The 15,086-nt window shown below is 47.1% G+C and overlaps 1 protein-coding gene across 4 annotated transcripts in view; it reads right to left on the reverse strand.

Moving 5' to 3' along the window:
- Col14a1 (collagen type XIV alpha 1 chain) overlaps positions 1–8,219 on the reverse strand; it is a 185,925-nt gene extending 177,706 nt beyond the window's left edge. For 3 of the 4 annotated variants that reach the window (XM_050145067.1, XM_050145065.1, XM_050145068.1), the window contains exon 1: positions 7,996–8,219. The gene's annotated coding sequence lies outside the window, so the exon portion shown is untranslated. Of the gene's footprint in view, positions 1–7,564; positions 7,690–7,995 lie in introns of those variants that run through there. The other variant, XM_050145066.1, reaches the window with a different exon arrangement.
- Between the last annotated feature and the right edge of the window lie 6,867 nt (positions 8,220–15,086).

Raw genomic sequence — 15,086 nt, forward strand, 5'->3', positions numbered from 1 at the left:
GAAGAAGTAGGAGAGAAGAGAGGGTAATAGAATATATGCGACATGAAGGCAGGAGGGTGGAGGGAAGGAAGGGGACCAGCAAAAGTATGGAGGTGGCATTACAAAACAATATGGAGATGCCAGGCTGAAAATCATTGCCTTTTACACTGCTTTTTAAAAAACTAATGTAAAAAGAAAGATGATCACCATAATACACAGATAGACTCAGAGAGTTCTGATTTGGGCCCCTGGGCACCAGGTTAATGGAGAGGAAACGGAAACAGTGATAAGCAGTGATTCTGCTACTTGGGCAGATGCTAAAGGAAGAAGGCAAACAAAGAACCTTCTGTCTCCCCCATATGAAGGGTGTACGGCCAACTTGGCAGAAAGGTTGAAGCCAACACTGAAGGTCCAGATAATTACAAAGGCAGCCGGGACTCACTTGTGTGAACTACTGTAGACAGTTCTGAACACATCCCTATCCAGTTTTTAATCTGAGAAAGAACTCCGTGCAGGTTGAAATGATCAGCTCTCTGTCGATGTGGCCACCTGACTCAAGAACCATTCACAGGCTTTTGAGGGGGGCGGGAAGGCTTTGCAGTTGTGGACAAGTCTGTACAGAGCAGCTTTGAAAGATTGGGGATATCTGAGCATGGTTTAGACCCAAGAGAACAAAGAATAAGAGGTGTGTGTAACAGATGTCTTTCTGTGTTATATTTAAAGAGCCTTCATGCAGAAGCTAAAACTGGGTTCTTTGGCGCACCTTCTGAAAAGAGACGGTTTGAACTGATGCAAATTTAAAAGTCCAACATTGAGAATAGTTCACCTTCCTCTGTAAAGAGTGGGATCACAATCCGAGTGAGTTTTCCAACTTGGGGGGATCAGGATAAAATGGTTTTTAGGATGTCCGCCTCAGGTCTATCTTTCCAATATTGTTTGTTCGTGGTTCTTTGTTTATTTGTTGTAGCAGTTCCTTGTTTGTTTGTTTAAGACATGGAATTCAAGCTTGTGGGGTAAAGCAGTTGGCGACTTTAAGGACAAGAATTCCAGCACCCCCAAACAGGGTAAGAGGGTATGACAGTGGCCTTTAATCCCATCTTGGGGAGAAGGAGAGACAGTGGAACCCCAGAGTAAGCTAAGGCCACAAGATCTGTGTTCAAGTTAGAGACCCTACTTCAATATCCAAGCTAGAGAATGATCAAGGAAAATGTCTACAGTCTACTTTAGACCTATATATGCATATGCATACATGCATGTGAATACACACACACACAGGTTCCCACATACATGCAAACATGGATACACACATAGACATGTATATTATACAATTATACACCTCAAGAAAGGACAAATCCTCGCATGCGTACAGGCCAACCTGATCTAGGAATCCCTCAGTAAGATACTCTGACTCTAGCCTGTGTTGAGTTGACCTGTGAAGCTAACCTTCACAGTGCTGCTTCCAAAATGTCAAAGAACTGCCTTGATCCCTTCATGAGGGATGCTTTACTGAAAAAAAAAATTAGTCTCACCTGGGGCTGAGAACAGTTTTATGGGTGGCACTGTCAATCAGGCCTCCGAGGAACAGCAGCTCCTCAGCTAGATCGGTGGCCTTCAGAATTCTTTGCCTTTCTGGTTATTGGCACCAGAGGACATCTGGATGACATTTAAAAGCATAGCTTAACAAATTCAATATGCTTAATAAGCAATCGATAAATACCGATTAATTATCATTGAGTGTCTAGGGATAATGGTATGCAGTTCGAAGGTGAATATGGTGCATGGATTACAGTTGGGTTCAGGTAACCAGGGCTTGAAATTAGCGGTCACCTGCCAGTTGTGAGCCGCAGGGCCAGATGACCCAGAGGAAAGTGCAGTTTTCTTCTCCCATAGCAGAGGGGTTCCCAGAGGGTTTCACTTTTCACTAATTCGTCCTATGAGGTTAGCAACAGCCTTGTGAGTCAGTCAGCTGCACAAGAGCCGGTACAAACCAGTCTCAGAAGCCCAGACATTCTGTGAGTTGGAGAAATAGTCACGTAGACGAAGTGCTTGCCACACAAGCAGAAGGATCTCAGTTCCAGCTCCGGAACCCACATAAGAAACTCAAACACGATAGCATGTGCTTGTAATCTCAGTTCTGGGGAGGCAGAGACTGGAGGGTGTCTAGCCAGCCAAACTGATGTAATTGGTGGGCTCTGGGCCAATGAGAGACCTCATCCCAAATCAAAATAAATGTAGACTGCTCTTGAGGAATGCCATCTAAGGTTGACCTCTGACCTCCATGCGCATTCACTCCTGAACACATCCTGACTCATACAAGCATGTGTATACACACATATACGGCGGGGGTGCCTTGACACTCTTAAACTAGACATGTAAATTTTGAGATAGAAGCCAGAGCCATTCCAGAAGCACAGCAAGTTAGTGACAGCTACTTGACACAAGAATGTCCCGTCATCTGGCTTCTGTCTTCCCTCTCAGCTTGCTTTTTAAGGACTGCAGAGCTTCTCCACCAAAGAGATGGGAGTTTACCTTCCTCACAGCCTATGGCCATCCTCAGTAGCAGGCCAGCTCCACTTCTCACCTTCCATTCAGGAGGCTTCCCTGGTCTCCCCACTGAGAGCCACAAGGCTTTCCCCTGGCGCCTCCAATGCTAAGCTCTGTTCTCCATTCTATATGCTCATCACTGGACTGTAGTTATTAACTACATTTCTGCTTTCAGAAATGCATTTGCAATACCACACTTTGAATATTTAGTGACAATACATGGCAAGATGCTAGGCTGGAGAGAAAAACAATTTTTTTTTTCGTTTTTCGAGACAGGGTTTCCCTGTGTAACAGTACTAGCTGTCCTGAAACTAGCTCTTGTAGACCAGGATGGCCTCGAACTCACAGAGATTCACCTGCCTCTGTCTCCTGAGTGCTGGGATTTAAGGCATGCACCACCACCGCCAGGCTATTTTTTTTTAACCTCAGTTCAGTGTACTCCTCGCCACAAAAGCAGAGGCAGAAAGCCATCCAGAAGCATATCTTTCCACAACTGTGTCTCCTGACTGCCCACCCAGACCTGCCTACCTCATTCTGATGGACTTAGCAAAGGCTAGCCCCCTTCTGCAATAATTTTTACAAGCCGCTCAAGGAAAATCTGGGAAAAGAATCTGAATACAACTCCCTAAATGTTTCAAGTAAGGGGCATCTGCCAGGGCAAATTTGAGCAGCCACTAACAGAAAAATGCAAGATGAGAGAGAACTGGTCTAGAACCAGGTGTGGGTGGCTGATGCCTGTGTTCCCAGCACACAGGAGGCTGAGACAAGAGGGCTGCTGCGAGTTCGAGGCCAGCAATAACTACATAGGCAGTGGCAGCTGAGTTACACAGTGAGATTCTGTGGAGGCAGGAGAGTGGAAGCAAGATTGCTCAACAGGTGAATGTATGTGTCATGTAAACCTGGTGACCTGAGTTCAAGCCCTGAGTCCGACAGTAAAAGGAGGGGACTAACTCCAGAAAGTTGCCCTCTGACCTCCACATGGGTGCATGGCAGATGTACACGCACCCACCCGAACATATACGTTCATACACAACACATAAGGGGAAGATGGGAAGGAAAGAGGGGAAGGGTTGCACGGTGCTTCCAACCTTGGTGGAATTTGGGTCTCTAGGCTCCACACTCCAGCTTGTACTCTCGGCTCTCATAACGCCCCATAGACATGCCTTCCTTGTCACGATTCCCACAAAAAAAAAAAAGGAGCCCTCCTCCCAAAAAAATAAAACTGTAGACCTTTTCAAGAGGAAAATAAGAGAAGAGAATGAAGTAGGAGAAGAAAGAAACCACTTTCGTCAACCAGACTCTTTGAAGTAAGCTCGGTCCTAAGCAGCCCCTAGATCCCTCTGTCCCCCCCCCCCCCGTCCTCTGTCTGCTTCAGCACCAGAGCACGTGACCTCAGCTTACACCATCCACTCCAGTTCCAGACACACATCCTAGTGCCTCCCCCAGCAGAGGAACTGGAAGAAAGAGTACCCAGAGTGATGCGGACACTGCAGACGCCTCTGGCCTTTTCTCTAAGTGTTTCCCAGTCACTTGCTAGACTTGTGACCCCAGAGGAGGCCATATTTCCCTGGAGCTCAGGGGCTTTGCCCCAAAAAGGGAAATCGCATTTATGTCCCAATATAATGAGAAGATAGTGTCCTTTTTACAGAGAAAGGAAGAGATACCGGAATGTGCCAATATCTCTGCTATAGTCTGGGTTATAAATGTCACCCAAAGGACCAATGTATTAAGAGCTTGACCCTTTGGGAGGCCGTAGAAATTTTAAGAGGAGTCTACAGAAAGCCTTCTCAGAAAGCCCCTTTCCCCTTCTCTCCTTTCACTCCCTGGTTCACAATGGAAATGATCTTGCTCCGCTGTGTGCTACACTTGATGTACTGCGGGCCACGGGCCCAGAGCGTCAGAGGCAACTCCTCATGGACAAGACCTCCTCAGCCATGAGCCAAAGCACATCTTTCCTCATTATAATTATCTCAATTATTTTGTTTTGGTGACTAAAAGCTGAGTAGCACACAGATCATTATCCCCGTGAGAACAAGCAGCAGCCTACACTGGGAGTTCAATGTATAAAAGAGTGACTGGCCCCCTGCCGCTGTTTATTTACTTATATGGAGTAAAAGAGAATGATTGCTTCCTTGACATCCAGAACTATCGGGCGCATATTTTCTATGGCAAACGTAAACTTTTATCGCTTCCCTTTAAACTTGCTTCCTGACATCCCCTCCCCAGCCGCCTGTCCCTTGGGCGATCATCTAGAGTGTCCTGCACTGATGCTGTAATGGCAGTGTGTTAGCTCAGTGGTGCTCAGAGCACAGCCCCAGCGCACAGGATTCAAGCAGACTTAAAGAAACAGTCGCTTTTGCTCTGCGTTCCGGGGGAAGCAGAGGTCATTTGGCTGAATTTGACCGAGAGTGGCTCCAAAGGAGCTGAAGTCACATCTCCGCAGAGATGTCAACTGCAACCAGGCAAAACAAAAGAGAGGCGATCTCTGTGTGCCTTAGTGGGGGACAGTGGGAAATGAGATCTGAAGGGAGGGTGCCCTGTGGGGTCTTTCTAGTAAGTTAGGGGCTTCCCAGACTTGCATGCTAATCCTCTCATTTGTGCAGCCCCCGATGGTTCTGGAAAGCATGGAAGACCAGAGACTTCTCTGCAAACTTCAGCTGGACTGTTAGAGCACCAGGATCCCGGCCAAAGAGCTCCTCCCATCCATCCTGAAGCCTGGGAGCCATCCAAACTACTCCAGGAACACTGACAGGTTCCAAGGAACCCTGCCCAGAGAATTAATTATTCAGAGGCCTCACAAGGGTGGCTCCTGTCCTTTCCAGGGACCTGGAGGAGGTCAGGGCTGCAGTGGAGGTTCAGGGTTGTTCTGGTTCAGAGTTCCTCAAGCAGGAGAGTGTGCCCAGTGTCTATTAAAAGGCTAAGGAGATACCCTATGCACCATGGATAAAACCTAAAGATATCTTAGTGGGTGAAAAAAATCAATCACAAAGGACCATATAAAAGCTCCATTTATATGAAATGCCCAGAGGTGTGGTGACAGGCCAGAAAGATTTGGGAGTTACTGACCAAAGGCATAGTTTTCTTTTGGAAATTCTAAAAACATTCCACCTCTTGAGAATTTTTAAAAATATGTGTATATAGTGTTTGGAGATGACACAGTATACATGGACGTGATGTGTAGGGAGGTGTGTGTGGAGGTGTGAATATGTAGGGGGATGTGTGTGTGTGCGCATATGTGTGTATGTGGTGTCCTGGGAATGTGTGTGTGTGGATATGGGGTGATGAGTGTGAGTGTGTTTGGTGTGTGAGTTTGTGGGGAATGTGTGTGGCTGTGGGGGAATGTGTATGTGTGCATATGTGTGAGTGTATGTGTGAGTGTAGATGTGATGTGTTGGGGATATGTATGTGTGTGCGAATGGGTGTGGGTATGAGTGTGTATTTGGGGTGTGTGTTGTGGGAGGGGGTGAGTGTGAAGTGCCCATAGAGACCAGAAGAGAGTATCAGATCCCCTAGAGTTGGAGTTACAGGTAAGGCACCAGATATCCCTGCTGGGAGGCAAACTCAGACCTTCTATAAGAGCAACGGGTGCTCTTAGCCACTAAGCCATGTCTCCAGGCACCTAAAATCATTCTTAATTTGAGATGTTGACTGCCCTCTCTAAATATACTAAAAGCCTTTGCATTATACATTCTGAATGTGTGGGCTATATCCTGTGTGGAATGATCGTCGAGAAAACTGTTTAAAACACAAACAAAGAAACGGACAGGGTGGTGTAAGCCTGTAATACCAGCACTGAGGGGACTAAGGCAAGATGGTCCTAACCAATCTGGGGTATATGATGAGTTTCAGGCCAGCCAAAGCTACAGAGTAACAACCTGTTCCAAGAAAACAAATAACAAAACAAACAAAAACCCACCAGAGAAAGTTACTCCAGAAAATGGCATTGAGCCCTGGTTCAACTAAAGCCCATCTGAGTTATTGTCTTAACCTCAAATCTAAATCTCATCCATCCAGCCATCCATGCATCCATCCACCCGGCCACCCACCTACCTGTCACTAATGTAACAGTAAGGCTACATGCAGAATTGGAATCCCTCATCAGCAATAGAACACCCAGTCTCCTCATTGCAGCCACCCCGAGTCTGCTTGCTCCTTCATCCTATAAAGAAGGGCCCTCTTGGCACTTGATGGAAGCTGCATTCCAGGGCCTCCAACAAATGAGGGTGGAGAAAACTCCATTTTCATCTCTCTTTACTATCAGGTAACAGAAGGCTGACTCGTATGTCCCTCCTTCCTGTCCCCACCCCATCTCTACTGCTGCTACCAGTCAGGAACTCTCCAAATCTGCAGCCAGGTATTGGCTCACACCTGTGATCCCGGCTCTTGAGAGGTGGAGACAGAAGGAGCTCAAGGCCTTTCTTAGTTAGGCAGAAAATTTTAGACCAGCCTGGACTACATATGACACCGCCTAAAAATAAATACATCTTTCTTAGGACTAGAGACAGCTCTAGAAGTCATTTTCGGTGCTGAGGCAGGGTAGGGGTGGGGGATGGAGGGCGATGAGGGTGGGGATCCAGACTCCTGTGGGAACTGCATGCAAGCTTCTTCAGGGGCGCTCTTCGTGGCAAGTTGAAAGCTCTCCTGGACCAAAACTAAGCAACCATGAGCTCTCCAGCAACAAGACTAGCTTCCCACCGAGCCCACAGGAACTCAGCACCAAGTCTGCATAACTCCAAAGGTTGGCCAGTCACTAAGGCTTCCCAAATGACTTAACCTCGCCCTGCCCCTGCCTGTGCACACTGGATGGCAAAGCCCAGCTTCTGCGGATGCCTCGGATGCCCAGAGGCTGAGCGCAAGGAGACGCAGAGAGGAGTTCGCAAAAATAAAAGGAAAATTAAGCGAAGAAGGTTCGCGAAGCATCTTAGCAGCGACCCAAGGAGCGTGGTAGCCCTCTACCCTCTATGAGCTCTGCCTGGCTGTTCCGCTTTCCGTTCAGCGCCTGGCCCAAAGCTGCTAGCATGTGCAAGAGTACACGGAATACCTGGGAAAGTTGTCTCCACTGACAAGTCTCCCAAACAGCGTGGTGCTCTTTACACTCACAGGGCTTCCGACCAAATCCCTAAGCCCCTGTCAAAAGATCACTCCGGCGCCACCACTGCAGTGGAGCAGCCAAATGCAGCTAGTTCCTGCCCAGCGCCCACCGCACCCAGACTTCATGGGGAAATCCCCAGAGAGAAACGGAAGATTCCTTCCGATCTCCGCACACCGGTCACTCAGCGCCTTGCAATCTCTCTGCCCCGTGGTCCCAAAGAGGCATCTGTGTTCATCTCGTATCTCACCCCTAAGATTCCCAGGCCGCCCCGTGGGCACGCATTCGTCTACAGGTGGCTCACTTTCTCTGACTTTCTTTCTTCACCTATAGACTTTGCAAAGCCGAACCACAGAACAGTAAGTAGAGAAAGGCGGACTGACCTGTGCAGGGCAACTTTCCAGCCCAGGTTGGGGACCTCTTGGCGCCTAGGGAGGGTTTGCCGCCGGTTGGTTCTTAGCGGACCACTGCCCTGGCTCGCTTCCCTCGGAGTACCCTTTCTTAATTAGCTTCTCTTTCCTGTCGCTCACTCTGTCCTCTCCTTGTCCCTCTCCCGCCGCCTCCTCCCCTACAGAGATATCCCCCTCCTCGCCGCTCGCCCGGGATCAGATAAGAGGAATGGAACAGCAGCGCGAGCCAATTATAAAGCCGAAGGTGGCCTCGGGGGCGGGAGGTGGGGGAGACAGACCCCCCACCTTCCCTCCTCCTCCTCTCCAGCATCTCCGCCCCGCTGGAGTTGCAGAGGAGCCCGCCCCCACGCCTAAAAGCGCCCTCCCTCCCCCGTGCCTGGCAGCCGACCCAGGTGCGCGTGGCAGCCGGATGCAGAGCAGGAATGATAAGCCTGCAAGTGACCTGTGTCCCCAGATCCTAAACCAGAGTCCCAGGTCACGTTGAGAGAGCTCCGGCACTCCTGATTTCAGCCCAGACTCCAAAAGATCCTCATCCCCAAAGATGAGCCTGGTCGTCCTGCAGGGATCTCCTCTCCCTTGCCCCTCAAGTCCAAGGGACCAGCACAGCAAGGCCCCCACGAGTAGACTTTGATGTGCAGGAGACTCTACTGCAGGAATGTTAAACAGGAGGGTTTTCTTCGGCGTAAAAACTACATATGAACAGTTTATTTCGTGCTGTTGGACCATCAGATAGATTTTCCTTTTCCCCCATGCATAGAGATTATAGTAGAGTTGGGATCCCAGGGACTCAGCGTCTATCAAAACCCTAGGGCCCTGGTCCGTGCAGGCCACGCCCTTTGAGAAGTCCTGCCCTGGGACTGGAAGAAGAGGCGCTCTAGAGCCCTGGGTGTCTAGAGAACTGGGCCTGGGTTCTCACCTTCTGGGTGCTCTTTGAAAAACCGTCTTTCCATTTTTATGTCAGGCTAGAAAAAAGCCCAAACATTCACCATCATACTAGAAGTTGTTGTTGGCCTAAATGGGGGAGTGGGGGGCGCCGGGGAGGCGGGAGCTACATACACGCCGACTATTTAGCAAGACTTTACTTTGCGAGAAAAGACCAAAATGACTATGATTTCATCAGTTCCCAGCGCAGGGGGTAGAGAAAAGTAAGAAGCACTCTCTTAAGTTCCCGGACTGCTTCCAACTTGCCGTGCTGGGAGCACACGCGGGGATGCTTGACACCTTTCAAGGTAGTTTCTGAGACATTCCAGCCTGCACCTGTGCTTTCTTCAAACTCGCGCGCTCTTGGCCTCTCTGCCTAGTTTCTGAACTTCACCTTGGGGTACTAAGGGCAGCTATAGCCTCCTCCCTGAGACCCTGGGTCGGGATCAGCCTCGGCCTCAGAGCTAGGCGGCGGCTGCGTGAAGTTGCTCGTGCGTTTCACGGAGGAGCTTAATTCTCCAGGGTCTCCAGGTGGCCACAGCTTTCAGTATACAGGTGCCAACGCTATGGACCTGCACGCGGGACTACTGGGGTGAGAGCGCCACCTGGTGTCTGCCACGGGTTTAAGACCTGGCAACAGACCTTAGACTGACAAGTAGGTGCCTGAATTCAAGATTTGTTCCTTGGTTATATCTCCTTTCTTCAGCCTTACTCCTCAAATGTCCATTATGGTCCCATTTTAATAATGTATCAGGGTGCCGATGGCCGCTGTAAACCTGACCTCTGTACCCTTGGGGGAGGTAGCTGCGAGCTGGCACGGGCTTATAGGTAAGAGACCAGAGAGGTTATGGGTTTTATAACTATGAAACATTGAGGGCGAAAGACTCTCTGAAGGTCGTAAGAGATAAAACATGTGCATAAATATCAATACAAAAGAAGTGTACACAACAGTTTTTTGTTAAACTTTAATATGAGCAGCCAGGGAGGTTATGCTGATCATTTGGATTTCCGGAGTCCACATAAAACCAAGCAAAGTGGTTGGTTCAGAGATAGAATCCCATTAGTAAAGAGGTGAGCTGTTAAGAACAAGTTGACCTCGGGGTGGGGGGGGGGGGATCCTGACCAGCCAGTCTGGCCTAATCATGAGCTCCAGGTTCAGTGAGACTGTCTCAATAAATAAGGAGGAGAACTGAGTAAGGAAGACAGCAGACATTAATCTCTGGCCTACACACACAGAGAGACAGAGAAAGAACACAGACACAGTGATACAATACAGAGAGAGAGAGAGAGAGAGAGAGAGAGAGAGAGAGAGAGAGAGAGAGAACAGACACGGTGACACACACACATACACACACACACACAGAGATGAGAAAAAACACAGACCCAGTGACACACACACACACACACACACACACAGAAAGAACACAGACACAGTGATACAATACACACACACAGAGACAGACAGAGACAGACAAAGAACAGACACAGTGACACACACACACACAGACAGACAAAGAACACAGACACAGTGACACATACACAGACACACACAGAGACAAGAGAGAACACAGACACACAGACAGAACAGACAGTCTCACACACACACACATACAGAGAACACAGACACTGGCACACACATACATACGTAGTTTGTAATCATTTAGCATCCCATGTGAAATGTTTTTTTTTTTTAATTCCAACTGAACTTTCCTTCATCTCTTTAACTTTTGAGTTCTGTTTGTTCATTGGGGTTTTTGTCATTTTCGACTTTTTGAGACAGGACCTCATTCAGCAGCCCGTGCTGGCAACAAACCTGCTACAATCCTTTGGCCTCTGAGGGCTGGAATTACGGAATCGTCCCAATAGGCCGGGCTTTAGCACTTGAGTTATTGCATATTACTTTCAGTCGAGATAAACGTCAGTTAACGCTGAAACAGAAAGGCTGGTGTCAATGTGTGTTACAGTTGGGAGTGAATTTCCAGCTCTTTCGAGAGAATTCATTCAGTGTGTATCTTAAACAATCAGAGCTGAATCATGGGAACAAGTCAAGAAGACCCCATTTCAAGTCTCCTTCACTCTAGAAAATACTATATAGGAATACCTGGGACACACACACAAACACACACACTGCAGTGCCCAACGCCTGTCTGCGCTCTATGTGCTACCATACAGTTCCCGAGCTTCGGGCAAGGGGCTGGAGGTTGAAACAGACAAAGACAGACAAAGAGACAGAGACACGGACCTCTAGTCACTGGTAAGAAGCCCTCTATTCAATAGCACCATGGAGGCTTATATACCCAACAAAGTCAGGAGAGCCAACAGGTGAAAACCTTATCCTCTGATCCTCAAGGCCAAGGCAACGCGTGCTCGTGAAACAGAGCTGGTAAACAACTTTGACACAGCCTTTAGTAACTCAAATCAGAAGGAAAGTAAAGATCTCTAGCAGGGAAGAGCAGCTGGAGGCCAGGACCCCAAATGATTCCAATACCCACAGAGTGACCCTCCTCCTAAAGCCTCCTGAAGCCTTGCACTTTGCAAAAAAGCTTTGATTTTAAACCTAAATTTAAAAGCTTTGTCCCTACTGCCTTGGAAAATCTCTTTTACTTCTGAGCTGTTTTTTTTTTTTTTACTCCTGTGTAAGAAAAGAGTCTTTATATGTTTTAGAATATTGTCGTGTGAATTAAATATGTTTTAGGATATTGTCATGTAAACTAAGTGACAGGTGCCTGTGGATCTAACCTATCACATATGGAAGTTATATTTTACACTGGGATTGTCATTTCCTTTTTTAAGATTTACTTTTGTTCTTCTGAGTATTGGTACTTTGCCTGGAGTATGTCTGTGCCTATGGAGGCCAGGAAAGAGTACTGGATCCCCTGGAACTGGAGTGATAGACCCTTGCGAGCCACTACATGGGTGCTGGGAATCAAACCCTAGTCCTCTGGAAAAGCAGCCAGTGCTCTTAACCGCTGGGCCATCTCTCCAGCCCCAGGGATTGTCATTCCAGGGCCACTCCATGGAGATGTTATTGGCATTTGGGGCAGGGCAGACTGTTATAAGCCAAAAATTCCAGCATCAACCACTCCATCTCCTTGTTGTTGGTTAATGTTTTTGTGCACTGTGAAGATGTATCTCAGCCAAGGCACCTGCTGACTGGTTTAATAAAGAGCTGACCAGCCAAAAGCTAGGCAGGAGAGCACAGGCCTGACTTCTGGGAACAGAGTGGAACTGGGGGGCGGGGGTGGATAGAAGAGGCAGGGAATTCACTAGGCAGACACGGAGGAAGTGGGATGCTTAGTACTGAGGAGAGGTAACGAGTCACATGGCAGAATGCAGATTAATATAAACAGGTTAAGTTATAAGCACTAGCTGGGGACAAGCTAAGCTTTCATAATAAGAGGTCTCCATGTCATTATTTCAGAGCTAACACAGTACAAAGAGAGAACTGCTACATCTCCTAGCCATTATGAAGGCCAATAATATCTCGACATCTCCTGCATGCTACATAAAAACCTTTATGATGGGGGCCAAAAAACGAAAAGAAAATGCCCATATTTTATATTAATTGAGTAGCATAGAAAGAAATGTAACATTTTCGTGTGTGTTTATCATTAATTGTACTTTGTTTCTATTCACAAAATGCCCTCTCTTGCCCCCCCCTCCTCTCCTCAAATAGCTCCTCCTCCTGCTTTCATGATCTTCCTCCATAGTCCATCACTAGTGTCCCCTGGCCTTCCCTTTAGAACTCTTCTCCCCCTCTCACATTGCCCTTTCTACTTTGTGTGTGTGTGTGTGTGCACGTGTGCGCGCGTGCGTGCGTGAATCTACATTCTTCATAGGAGAGAAAACCTGCTCTATTTCCACTGAGCCAGGCTTATTTCACTTAACACTATGACCTCCAGCTCTATCTCTTTTCCTGGCAATGTTACTTTACACCTGAATAGACTTCTACCGTGTGCATGTACCACATGTCCCTTATCCATGTGCCTGTTGGTGAACGTTATACTGTTTGTTCAGTTTTTATATCATTTAACCCAAACGTCGAGGCCTGAAGGAACAATAAACTTGTACCCAGGTATACCTCCAACTTCCAGTGGGAATTTGCCAATGCAGCTTCTTGTGTGTTGAGAAAGTATAATGTTTCCATGTGGTGGCCGAGTACTAACTGCTGCTCCACAGCCCGGAATGGCCTCTCCACCATCTTCCTGGAATCATGATCATGACCTCCCCTTGACCCAGCAACTGAGCTGGGGGCCTCCAGATCCCTACTCAAGTTGAGCTTCTGGCATCCATTCTGATTAAGTTGCCCCTGTGGCATGCTGGTTGTTCAATGTCTTGCGTAGCAGCTTTGCCCAGTTCTCCCATGCACCTGTCCCTCACTCCCTGGAGATCCTGTCTCTGCTAGGAGCAACGATCAGTGTGCCAGATTGGATTTCTTTCCCTGCTAATAGAAGAACTTCAAAGAAGGCTGCTTGTAGTTGAGCAGTCCTGAGGAGCACCAGGGGTATAAGAAAGCTTGCCCAGATTCACCCGGAGTGTCAACAGAAGGTCAACACCAGATTTTAACTGTCTAAACTCCTAGGGCTGAGCTTGTATTATTGTGATGTGCTGACCCTTTCCAAATAACGAGTGATAAAATAAAAGTTTTTGTGTTTTCACTGGCCTTTGCTTTACAGCATGCATTCAAGTTCAAGTTCGCTAGCCAAGTTGAATACATTAACATGGCAAGATTAAAGTCACTGCAGAGGGTCAACTGATGCTGACTCATTCTGCCCTGTGGTACTACAGTCCTTGGCTTACAATCGCCATTCATACTCTTGAGCACGTGACTTAGACATTCCTCATCTTTTCAACCCCGTGGCCCAGATCAAAGTCATGACGTTAATAGCTGCCAAGCTTTTCATGTGTGACAGCAAGCTGTCAGGGTGTGCATGTTACATAAAAGGTTCTATTCATAGCACAACTGTGCTAGACCAGGCCTGCAATTATGTGTAGGCCAACCCCCACGCCCTCCACTTTACAGTGGATTGGTGACCCTGTCCAAATCCCCCAAAAGCCAGCGGCAGATATTGCTAGATCAATACCATATAACAAAAAGCAAGGCTCTTTGCAATTGTAATAATATTATAAGAAGGAGCCCTACTTAGAGCCTTTGACTTTAGCCATGCTAGAAGAGCTTGTGTGACTTACTTTTGCTTATATTGTCATTATTTTATTAAAATAATTCAGGTCTGGGCATGTCATTCAGTTGGTAGATTACTTCCATAGCATGTCCACAGACCTGGGTCCATTCCTTAATATTAAATAACTTGGGCAAGCACACATCTGCAATTCCAGCCTTTGGGAGAAAGAAATAAGAAGATCGGTTCAAAACCATGCTTGGCTACATAGCAAGTGTCCCTGTCTCCAACTGTTCAATCCATGTGTTCAAATTGTAAAGTCAGTAAGACTGACAATGTGTAAAATATAAATAATATTATCTTGCTCTTCTGAAATAACATCTTTTACTCCTCCATTTCATCTGACATTTTTGGATCTCTGTATTTCTAAATAACATGCTTGTGCTGACTAGTTTTTTGCCAACTTGATACAAGCTTTGATCATCTTGGAAGAGGGAACCTCTTTGAGAGGACACTGAGAAATGTCCCCACCAGACTGGCCTATGGGCAAGCATACGGGACATGTTCTTGATTAATGATTGGTGTGGGTGGCCCCATTCCACAGGAGGCAGTTCCACCCATGGCTGGTGGTCTAGTGTTGGGTAAGAAAGCAGATTAATTAGAGAATGGGAAAAAAGATTTTTAGCACGTACACATCCAATAGAGGGTTACTATCCATAGTACAGAAAGAACTCAGGAAAATAAATATCAAGAAAACATACAACCCAATTTAAAAATGCAGTACAGATTTAAACAATGAATTCTCAATAGAAGAAACTCAAATGGCTAAGAAACACTTAACGAAACGTTCAGCATCCTTAGCATCAGAGAAATGCAAGTCAAAACTACTCTGAGATTTTATTTTACACCTGTCAGAATGGGTAAGATCAACAAGACAAGTAACGGCTCGTGCAAGCAAATGGATAGAACTAGAAAAAAAGTCATCCTGAGTGAGGCATCTCAGACCTTGAAAGACAAGTATGA

This window comes from Alexandromys fortis, unplaced genomic scaffold (assembly GCF_014885135.2).
Source record: "Alexandromys fortis isolate MF-2015 unplaced genomic scaffold, M_Fortis_MF-2015_v1.1 scaffold_2_1_26212458, whole genome shotgun sequence".
Classification (NCBI taxonomy): Eukaryota; Metazoa; Chordata; class Mammalia; order Rodentia; family Cricetidae; genus Alexandromys; species Alexandromys fortis.